Below are 12271 nucleotides of genomic sequence, written 5' to 3' on the forward strand. Positions count from 1 at the left end.
AATAATTGAGGCTCTAACACAGATGCTTATGGGACACCCACTGGTCACATCCTGCCAGTTTGAGTCCCAGTCCATTATCCCTATTTTCTGTTGCCTGCTCCTCAATCAATCCCTCAGTAATAGGTAATGTCAGTAATGAGTAGGTTGCTTCTGAAATCCAGATTCTACATTGGACACCACATGTGAGCAGTTGAATTGGCCGTAAATAGCATTAAAGATGGAATAATTGACATTAGAGAGTGAAGTACAAAGCTGCAATCTAATCTCAGAGTACAAAGTGTACCAAAATAACAAGAGAAAAGCTTGAGCAGTTTATAACAGCATCTGAATCCCAAAATTAGATTCCAACCTTGCAATTTCTCCTGAAGTTTATCATTTATCATTTAAATTTATCAATTTAAATTAAGGCTATGACTCAGACGTTCTGAGTGTATTTGCAGATCAAGAGGCTATCTAACAAACTGAGATAACACAGTGTGCTGCCCACAGCAGGGAGCTCCATTTGTCCGCACTGTCTGAATGGTTGCAGATTAATGTAGTTTCATCTAGGGGACAGTTGAGCCTCAATGTTACATTTTTGATCATCAGGGGTCTCTGAAGTATGAAGAGGAAGAGCTGAGAGGATGGAAAACAAGGTGAGAGAGTTCAAGTTGTAGGAGAGGGGGACTTTTTCAAGGTAAGAGTTTCAGACTACTACATCACACAGAAAGACCTTCCTGTGATTTTCATTCTCTCCACAGGAAGAGGGAAGACCCAACAGTCCCTGAGAAGCCACACTGGTATCTCCAAGGACAGGATGAAGCTGGAGTGTACAGAGGTAATGAAAACATGCAGTGCCCTAGCATCACTGCCAGAACCTGGGCATAGCTTCATTAACATCGCAAGTAGCAATGAGTGAGCTGTTATTCCAACCCCCTCAAAATAGGCTTACACAACCCATACTGGCCACTCCTCAACACTCTCAACAATTCAATTAGCTTGATCTTTTGAAAAATTGCAACACCTCCCATTCACATTCCAAATACACTCCCCTCATCTCTCCCTCCCTCCCTTTCACATTCCAAACACACTCCCCTCATCTTTTTGTCATTTACATAAATGATTTGGATGCGAGCATAAGAGGTACAGTTAGTAAGTTTGCAGTTGACACTAAAATTGGAGGTGTAGTGGACAGTGAAGAGGGTTACCTCAGATTACAATAGGATCTTGACCAGATGGGCCAATGAGCTGAGAAGTGGCAGATGGTATTTTTAATGTTGTCATTCTAGTTAAGCATAGAAAAATTGGTCTGTTTTCTGTTATTTTGGACAGATAACTTGAGACTCTGCATACTTTTGACAATTTTTTTTAACTTTGTGATGACTCCAGGAAAAACTAGGCATTATTTCAAGTGCACTAATCCAGTGGGGCATGACAAATTAAATTGGCTTTGTGCACATTTAAGTCTCAGAATCCAGTTCCATGAGGAATTTCTCATGCTTTAAGAAAAAATGCTTCAGTTAATTATGAAAGTCAATGAATCTGTTGGCTTCTTAAATCAGGGGCGCTTTATTACGTGGAGGCTGGTACAATTGCGACATTTAAGAGGCATTTGGATGGGTATATGAATAGGAAGGGTTTGGAGGGATATGGGCCAGGTGCTGGCAGGTGGGACTAGATTGAGTTGGGATATCTGGTCGGCATGGACGGGTTGGACCAAAGGGTTTGTTTCCATGCTGTACATCTCTATGACTCTATCTCTCCCTCCCTCCCTTTCACATTCCAAACACACTCCCCATATCTCTCCCCCTTTTTCTCTTCCACATTTGAAACACATTCCTGTCTATTCTCTGTGGCCCTGATGGTTTTCATTCCCTCAGCATGTGCAGAACTGCCTCCAGTCAAGTCAGCAGGGTTTGGATGTGGTCGGTGGTGTTTGGGGTGGCAAAAAGGGGACATAGAGTCATAGAAATGTACAGCATGGAAACAGACCCTGCGGTCCAACCCGTCCATGCTGACCAGATATCCCAACCCATTCTAGTCCACCTGCCAGCACCCAGCCCATATCCCTCCAACCCTTCCTGTACATATACCCATCCAAATGCCTCTTAAATGTTACAATTGTACCAGCCTCCACCACTTCCTCCGACAGCTCATTCCACACACGTACCACCCTCTGTGTAAAAACGTTGTTCCTTAGGTCTCTTTCATATGTTTCCCCTCTCACCCTAAACCTATGCCCTCTTGTTCTGAGCTCCCCCACCCTAGGGAAAAGACTTTGTCTGTTTATCCTATCCATGCCCTCATGATTTTATGAACAACTATAAGGTCACCCCTCAGCCTCTGATTCTCCTTCGATGGGCAGCAAAGACGTTGCCTTGAGCAATTTGCTGATGAATAGCAAGTCCAACATCACTCAACATTTTACAGCTAAGTGTAGTCACTGTTGGAAAGTAAAAAACTCACCAGGTAGTTTGTGCACAGCAAGATCCCAGAAACAAATAATGACCAGATAGTCCGATTTTGCAATATTTATTGAGGGATTAGTGTTTTAGTATTTTTGTAAAAAATATATTGCTTGTGCATGAGATATATGCAATGCTGTCCCAGGGGTGGAATTCATTGTCCACCCCACCCTATTTCCCCTTCAAAGGGTGATGCTGAAAGACTTTCGTGACGACAAAAACATGACTGGCTCGGCCAGTTTAGTGCCAGCTGAGAGACAACTATATCGCTGTGGGTCTGGAGTCACAAGCCAGATAGGGTGAGGATGGCAGATTTCCTTCCCTGAAGGACATTAGTGACCCTGATGGGTTATTACAACAAAGATTGTGGTGACTCTAGCTTATCTTTTATTTCATTCCACATTTATTAAATCAACCTAATCTAAATTTGAGCAGCCGAGATTTGAGCCAGTTACTCATGAGCGTTTGTTTAGGTTCTGGATTATTCAGTCTAGCATCACAGCCACAGTAGCCACTAAGAGATCTTTAAGTCGATCTCCCCAGCCTATCCATGTTAATATCTCAGCCGTACTGTTAAAATTCACGTGGATTTCACTGTTTAAGTGCAGGTCAAACAGGGTTCAGCAATTTCGCTCCGAGTTAAGCTTCATAAAGAAACCTAGATCTGGCCATGGGTTTTTATGTTCCTCTAATGATGCCAGACTTTATTGCCTGTTATTAAAGGCCCCAGTCACTGTTTGTTCTGTTTCTGTTGAATGTTGGCATGGGGCCCTGTAACAGATCATTGAACCTCCAGCCTCACAATAAATATCCACTTGCCAGTCCTCACAACACATTCTAAACAGCGAGTAGAATTATAAACAGGAACAAGTGCTGAGAGTTTAGAGCTCAGACTCAACCATGGAAAATCAGCACCAAAAAACAAGAGCTGGTAACATTCTTGATAGATCAAAACCACCAGCAATTTGGGTGTATTAGGCTTTTACTACCCTTAAAACTCCCACCCCCTAACATCCACCTCAATGCCACCCATAGCTTCTGTGCGCAAGATCATCAGGATTGACAATATATTCCATAGTGAACGTATCCCCCATGGATTTCCCCATTGGAAACCTAACAGGGATTCAAAAAACTACTCTCTCCTGTTCTGAAAATTCATAGCAGACTTGAAACGTTAACTCTGTTTCTCTCTCCACAGATGCTGTCAGACCTGCTGGGTTTCTCCAGCACTTTCTATTTTTGTTTCAGATTTCCAGCACCCGCAGTATTTTGCTTTTATATAACTCTCTGAACTGGACTGAGGTTGGATACACAGTTCAACCACACACCCTCCCCCGCCCCAGCATCTGGTTTTGCTGCAGAAAGACAGAAATAATTTCTGTTTTTTTTCCCCAATCATTTTAAATTAATCCAATTGCATGTTTGATTCACCAGTCACTTCTGCTGAAAATTTAGGATATAATGCTGCTCCTTTGGAAACAAGTAGCAGAAAAAAACCCACCCACAATTTAAGAACTTTGGGGAATTAGTAAACTTGATAAATCAGTTGTAAACTATCAAGGAGTCTACTGACCAGAGCTGTTCAGGGAGTCTTTAGATGAGGGGTGTTCATGGGATCTTTGGATTAGTGATATTCATCAAGACCAGAGCTAAAATACCATGGTATTCTAATGGTATGCCATGGCAACATCTCTACTTACCAACCAATCAGCACCTCCTTCTCTAGCTGTATAATTTGTTCTCTTTGAAATTTGCAATTCTTGCCATTTTGTCCTGATGAACACAGAATGAAAAATTTAGAATACACGTCTCCTGTTCCAGCAATATAGTACTTTCTTCAAAAACAAATTCTCAGCCTGAAAACTGAACTGCAGTACAGCTAAGATCAGAATGTTTTTAGAAGTATATTTAAAGAAAAAGTATGATACCTATTCAAATAATCAGGCTAAAAAACACGTCGGCAAGCTGTGGAAATGTAGCAAGCTAAAATCGACAAATTCAGCAGGTAACAGGAACGTGAAGGAAGGAACCTGAAAAGAAAGATAATATCGGTTCAAACAATGTCAAAATTATAAACCATTATGCCATGCCTCCATTACAGATAGTCGATTACACAAAGTTCATCATTACAACCTTTCATGAATTATCTAACAAGTGGGAATATTTTGCTACTGTCCTGTGTTGCATCTTACGAGAAGGAATTGTGTTGATTTGTTTGGGTCTGGTCAGGGGGTAGATTGTTGTTTTAACTAGGCCTCAACATGTACAAGCTGTGTTTGCACAGCAGTGAATGAAATATTTGTATTTGATCTTTTTTCTGCAGTGCTTGTATAGTGTGTAATGTACTGTGAGCCAGCTGAACTGCTTTCATTTCTCTCTGAACTGGAGAGGAAAATAACAGCAGAGAAAGAGTTAACCTAAAGGGAGAAAGTCCTGGAGCTCGAGTACTAGACTATCACGGTTTGGATAATACAAGCTAATTTCCTCTCACTCTCACTCCAGCAGAATTCTGGCAGTTGTGTATCGGATAGTGTCTGAGTTGAGAATACCTCAAGCCAGTTTGATGTTTCTGGGGTTGGCTCATGTCTATGTTGTGGACAGGATTTCTTTTCCGATTTCAGCTCATTGTTAATAGCGTGAAAATCTCAGAATGGTGTTTAAACGTAAGGGTTTCCAACATTCTGCTGCCCATATGTTACACTCTCCTGTGTAGCCATTCCCACCCATTCCCATCAAGTGACTCCTCAGGTTTTAAATTTCTCATCCCTGCTTTCAATTCTTATCCCAAAGAGTAGGTAATCCCTGAGCAGATTCTCTCTGATGTTATGTTTAGGTTCTGATGTCTAAATTTGGATCCCTCCACCAGAGGAAATCCATTCTCTCTATCTCCCTGTGGAAACAGGATTAATGATAGTGTCACTAAATGATTATCCAGACGCCCAGACAAATGCTCTCTGTTCAAGTCCCACCACAGCAGGGGGTCAGTTTTAAATTCAATTCATAAAATCTGGAGTTGAAAGATAGTTTCATCAATTATCTTAAAGAAAACCCATCTGGTTTACTGTTGCCCCAGTAATATCTGGGGTAAAAGCCCCTCAGCGCTACACTACATCACAACGCTGTGGAACTCACTTCCACCACTAGTCTCTCCGCCTGACTCTCAAATTTTCAGGAGCATCTTAAAACATACCTCACTGACCCAGCTGTTGGTCATCTGCCCTAGTGTGTCCGAAAATGGCTTGGGGTCAGAGTTCGGAATCACAACACTCTTGTGAAAAGCTTTGAGTGACTTTGTTTTATTCAAAGTGCCCCAAATGCAACATTTGGTTATTGCTGTTAATGAGCTGTCTTTCAAAAAAAAAAGCAAACTGAATACTTGGGTTAATTTCAAGAATTGGGATGCAGTAAAATATTACCTGTCTAGCATCGAGCAGTGATTAGACTGCATTTAGATTGTTATAAACAGTTTTGGGCTCTATCTTATCGGAAACATAGAGAGGATCTGAGGAAGTTGCCATAAAATTTTCACAAGGACCATATCAGAACTGAGAAGATGGACTTAATCAGGGAAGGCTGAACAACTGGGAATTTTTTCTTCAGAAGAGAGGAGGCTGAGGGTGTGACCTGATAGCAGTCTTTAAAATTTCAGAAGGATTTTCTAGTAAAGACATTTAGGTGTAGTGATAAATGTTTTCTCCAACTTTAGCAAATTGTCTGCCAAGAGTACACTTGTTAAAAATCCAAAAATGTGTACATGTTGTCCTTCAGAGAGCAGATAAAGTAATATTCACAGTAAACGCTCAGTTGTCATTTCACTTCTAAAACTTTATTTCAGTCAGTTTATTCTAAGGTTTAGACCAGAACTGAATTCTTCACTGAGGATCCACTCCATGACTCCTTTGTGATTCAAAGGGACAATGTCAAGTCTGAATGAAACATTAAACTTAGCCATACCAGGTCCAGTTTTATTCACAATGTGAACCCTTTGTGGTGATGTTACCAAGTGTTGCATCGCAGAGTCTATGATAATGTGAAATCACCTCACAGATGCCAGTCCCAGATGGCCCCATTGAGTTCCCAATATCCTGAATGGAAGTTCCTAGTCTCCTGTCGTGTGAGCCACTGGTGCTCTCTTTAATGTGAAGTGCTCAGACTATCAGCAAAAATAAGATTTATGGAAGAAGCAATGGGGAGCACTGAGTGAAATGTTTGCTGTAACATCAGAATAGCAACTTTTCAATGACAGTGACAGAAACGTTTGCAGCATTAGCTCTAACATAACTGAAACAGTTCCACATGGGATGCTTTCCTAATGTAGGAATTATTAACCATTTTAGAGATGAAGGACATTTGCAGATTATTCCTCATTAGTCGTGTGCCTGGAAGCAGTGCCTAGCCCTCACCCATCAGTGTGATTTTGAGATTTTTGATTGACATTCCTGCCCACTCCCCAGTCTGGACAGCATTTTGAGAGAGAGAATTCTTGATTTTCACTGCTCTTTTCAAGAATGGGTAATCCCTGAGCAGATTCTCTCTGATGTGGTGTTTAGGTTCTGATGTATAAGTTTGGATTCCCCCACCAGAGGAAATCCATTCTATCTCCCTGTGGAAACAGGATTAATGATGATGTCACTGGATGAATATCCAGATGCTCAGACAAATGCTCTTGGTTCAAATCCCACCACAGCAGGGGGTGAGTTTTAAATTCAATTCATAAAATCTGGAGTTGAAAGATAGATTTATCAATTATCTTAAAGAAAACCCATCTGGTCACCTTTCTCCATTTCGAGAAACTCCCTTCAACTATTACTCTCTGTCTCCTGTTGCTCAACCTGTTCTTTATCCACCTTGCTCTTCTGTCGGTATGGTGACCAGTACTCTATGCAGTACTCAGGATGGATGATCACCAATGCCTGTATAATTCACCTACAGAAGAATGTTGATGCATTGGAAGTGGTTCAGAGAATGTTTACTGAGAATGAACGGATTGTCTTAGGAGTATAATTGAAGCAGAACCCCCTTAATCTTGTCATTCAATTCCCATTCTGATAAACAATTACATTCTACCAGCTTTCCTAATTACTTGCTATTCCCGTTTACTAACCTTTTCAAGCACTAGGACACTCAGATCTCTCTACATCTCAGAGCTCTGCAACCTCTCACAATGTAAATGAATATTTTCAAATTTCATAAGAATTAGGAGCAAGAATGGGCCATTCAGCCCCTCAAAACTGTTATGTCATTCTAGCTCATAGCTGCTCATCTACCTCAATGCCATTTTCCACACTATTTCCATATCCGTTGATGTCATTGGCATGCGGAGATCAATTGATTTCTGCCTTGATTCTGTCATTCCCTATCTCAGTGACGAAACTTCTTCCACAGCCTCCCTGGGGGAGAGAATTCCAGAGATTCACATTCTGTGAGTGAAGAACTTCTTTGTCTTCCCAATCCTTACTGGCCCTGCTCTTTATTCGAAGTCTGGGTGCCCTGATTCTGGCCTGCAGCCCAGCAATGAGAGATGTCCTTCCTGCATCCATAATCTCCAGCCCTTTAGGAATTTTGCATATTCCAATAAAATCACATCTCATTCCTCTAAATCCAGCAAGTACAGGCTACCTCTTCTCAATCTCTCCTCACAGGACACTCCTGCCATCCCAGGAATCAGTCTGGTGGACATCCATTGCCACTCTGCCTACAGCAAGTCTACCCTTCCTTTGGATAAGGGATCACAAATGCACACAATCATCCAGACACGCCCTCACCAAGGGCCTGTGCAATTGCAGCAAAATATCCTTATTCCTGTATTCGCATCCCTTTGTGATAAGGCCCATGTCCCATTTATTTCCGTATTTGCGGTACCTACATGTCAGCTCATGAACAAGGACACCCAGGGGTCTTTGGACGTTGTCATTTCCCAATCTCTCATCCTTTCAGAAATACTCTGCATCTTTGTTTCTCCTCCCACCCCAAACCCCTAGTAAAACAAATAACCTCACATTTATCCTCGTTATTCACTTGTACTTTTTTTTATTCATCCAATCAGTTTGTCCAAATTCCTCTAAATCTCTTCACACCATCTTGACAATACACTCATAAAGAGGGGTTGGTTGAAACAAAGCTTGGGTAGCACCTGCTCTGTTATTCTGTTGAATGATGATATACTATACAAAGACTTAACTTCAATCCTGTTTAAGTCATTAGCCATTCAGCTACAGCGATAATACAAAGAAAATAACAAAGAAAATTATAGCACAGGAACAGGCCCTTTGGCCCTCCAAGCCTGTGCTGATCCAGATCCTCTATCTAAACCTGTCGCCTATTTTCTAAGGCTCTGTATCCCTCTGCTCCCTGTCCATTCATGTATTTGTCTGGATACATCTTAAATGACACTATCATGCCCACCTCTACCACCTCCGCTGGCAACGCGTTCCAGGCACCCATCACCCTCTGCGTGAAAAACTTTCCACGAATATCTCCCTTAAACTTTTTCCCTCTCACCTTGAACTTGTGACTCCTACTAATTGAGTTCCCCACTCTGAGAAAAAGTTTCTTGCTATCCATCTTGTCTATACCTCTCATGATTTTGTAAGCCTCAGTCAGGTCCCCCCACAACCTCCTTCTTTCTAATGAAAATAAACCTAATCTACTCAACCTCCCCTCATAGCTAGCACTGTCCATACCAGGCAGCATCCTGGTGAACCTGAGCCAACTTCACTTGCATTTCCCATGGCTCAACCTCCAGATGAACCTCAATGTCTCAATCTCCTGACTCAGGATTGGACATTGCCAAAGCCAAGCACAACCTCAGTCCTGGATTATCAGAGACAGATGACTGAGGAGGGTTTAACCTGACACCTCAGGTGAGAGGAGAGGTCGATAAGGAGAGTCCTTCTTCAGTCCGTAAAGGAATTGAATACTCGCTGTTAGTGCCACTCTGCATCCATCAGACCAACTGAGCTAACCAATGTCCAACTGGGCTAGTGATGCCCCTTAAATGTTATTTAGAATATATAGCTTTTGTACATTTACAATCCTGCAACTTCAGTGTAACTGTTTCTCATGTGTGTTGTATTTTGTAATAACTGGCGAAACTGATTAAATACCCGAGTAACCAAGTGATGAGCACTCAGCTGCTGTGAACCTACAACATCCCAATTCTTTTCACCAGAAAAAGCTCCAGTGATAGATCCATTTAAATAATTCACTTCTAAAACTGAGGCTGCGTATGAGATCCACATCAAAATATTTTGAGATTGTTTACATACTGGTGACTGAGATTGGGAAGAACATTCTCTGGGACTTCTGTTCTTATTCCGAAAGTGAGAATCCAACACTGCTGATCAGTTCTGTGTACTGCCAAATAAGTGTTACACTGTACAGTATACAAGACCACATTGGACACTTCCGAAACTTTCCTCACGTTAGTCTCATTTATTCTGTCCTTTCCTCAAATCCATTCTGATTTCTCCCTTTCCAATTTTTATCCTTTTGAGAATTCAGAAGGTCAGGAACAGATTGTAACGATGGGTAAATCAGGACTAGGCCTGGTTGTGGATTTTGGGAAGGAGGTAGAAACAGGCTGTGCGAGACTGTGGGATCATGAGGTTGGAATCTGTGAAGAAAAGATCTCCAAAGGAGATGAGGGTCTATGATGTTATGCTGCTAGTCATCCATTTAGCAAGCAGGGCCCAGTCTGTCTTCCACAACTTTGTTGTGACCATTTTGTAATTCAATACAAACTTCAGTCTGTTCTCTCCCCTCAATGAGGAGCAAATTACACACCACCAAATCATTCAAATAATCAATTAACCAAACAAAACTCTGAATATTTTTATAGACACACCACCAAATTAGCTGATTAGAACAACTAAATAAATAACAATGAACAAGTACTGCCCACCAGGGACAGTGAACAGCCAGGCCCTACCACCAAAAGCCATGCCTTTTCTTTGTTAAACTCACACCAAATTACCCATGTTACCAATTAAATAATGAATGAGTTACAGCGAGTGCCCCCTAGAGCAGTGTAACAATTACAAAGGGAAAGATTAAGGAATTAAAGATGAAGGAAGCTAAATTAAAATGGAGGTGAGGGAGAGGTAGGGACAGAGCCAAATCAGAATGATGTCAGGCCTTGGAGATACTTTCATAATCAGCCTGTTATTATCATTATTATTATCATTATTATTACAATCAGGATGTTATTACATACTCTTTGGGACGGATAGGATTTCAACCTGGTTCTCAGTTAGGGACACCACCACAGTGCCAAATGGACTCCTCATATCTAAGCTGCCATATCTGTTGATTCATTTATACCAAATATCTATCAATTTCACTCTTGAACACACTTGACAACTGAGAATTCCAAAGGTTCAAATTCTCAGTGAAGAAATTTCTCCTCGAGTCATCTCAGTTCTAAATGGCCTGTCCTATCGTGAGACTGAGACCTTGCCTTCTTGACTCTGCAGCTGGGAGGAAACAGTCTTTGAGCAGTGACCCTGCCCAAACCTCTCTGGCCTTTCTACATTTCAATCAGATCACCTCCCACAATTCCAAACGTTGGAAGCTACACTGCAAAGGGGCATCCAATAATGATCACATGAGATGAAACCTGACTGAACACAACGCTGTCACAGGCCAAATGTGACAAGTGGCCTTACAGACTTGTGTTTCTGGTACTGAAACTAAAAAAAAATTTAAACACTTGGTTACTTCTCAAGTTAGTAAACTTGACTATCAGAGGTGATGCTGCACAGATACCCTGCACACCATGTGACTTCACTTTCCTCCATAGTTTACCATGGGAAACCTTAGCAAACGCCTTACTAAAGTCCATGTCGATGACATATACAGCCCTTCCTTCATCTATCAACTTGGTCACTTGCTCAAAGAACTCTATTAAGTTGATAAGAAACAATCTCCCTCACACGTTGCCTATCATGTTTGGAGGGATATGGGCCGGGTGCTGGCAGGTGGGACTAGATTAGGTTGGGATATCTGGTAGGCATGGATAAGTTGGACTGAAGAGTCTTTCTGTGCTGTACATCTCTATGAGTCTATTTAAAACAAAACCATCTCATCATTATCAAACGGGAGGTTATGAGATGGCCGTGTAAAAATTAGCTGCTGTGTTTTCTACCTCGCTGCTGCACACATTAGTCTGTCGAAATTGTGAAGAATTGTGTAGCTATGGGTTTTAAGTTGCAGGAGATGGGGTGAAGTCAGATCTCAATTCTGTCCTTCAGAAAGGTGGACTCTGGAATTTGTGCAGTATGTGAACGAGCACATTCAGAGTTGCATTACTAGTTTTAAATTAGGCATACAAACTGAGTTATTTTCAACAAGAAACCTATCCTTTATAATCACAATCTGAATGAAACTCTTAGTATAGGCCATGGATCAATCATTGATAAATTCTACAGATTATATAATAGTTTGCATTTTTATTGTAGACTGCAAATATTCATCGATCAATCAATATCACAACATCAGAAAAGATTCACAAGGATGTTGCCAGGGTTGGAGGGTCTGAGCTACAGGGAGAGGCTGAACAGGCTGGGGCTGTTTTCCCTGGAGCGTCGGAGGCTGAGGGGTGATCTTATAGAGGTTTATAAAATCATGAGGGGCATGGATAGGATAAATATACAAGGTCTTTGCCCTAGCATGGGGGAGTTCTAAACTAGAGGGCAAAGGTTTAAGGTGAGAGGAGGAAGATTTAAAAGGGGCAACTTTTTCATACAGAAGATGATGCATGAATGGAATGAGCTGCCAGAGGATGTGGTGGAGGCTGGTACAATTACAGCATTGCAATTAGGCAATAA

General features: G+C 41.5%; 1 long non-coding RNA gene across 1 annotated transcript in view; it reads left to right on the forward strand.

The window, feature by feature from the left end:
- The first annotated feature begins 497 nt into the window (after positions 1–497).
- LOC122553253 overlaps positions 498–12271 on the forward strand; it is a 45423-nt gene continuing 33649 nt past the window's right edge. Inside the window, exons 1-2 of the long non-coding RNA XR_006312666.1 lie at positions 498–635; positions 741–817. This is a non-coding gene — a long non-coding RNA (uncharacterized LOC122553253). The remainder of the gene's footprint in view (positions 636–740; positions 818–12271) is intronic.

Source organism: Chiloscyllium plagiosum, chromosome 9, assembly GCF_004010195.1.
Source record: "Chiloscyllium plagiosum isolate BGI_BamShark_2017 chromosome 9, ASM401019v2, whole genome shotgun sequence".
NCBI lineage: Eukaryota > Metazoa > Chordata > Chondrichthyes > Orectolobiformes > Hemiscylliidae > Chiloscyllium > Chiloscyllium plagiosum.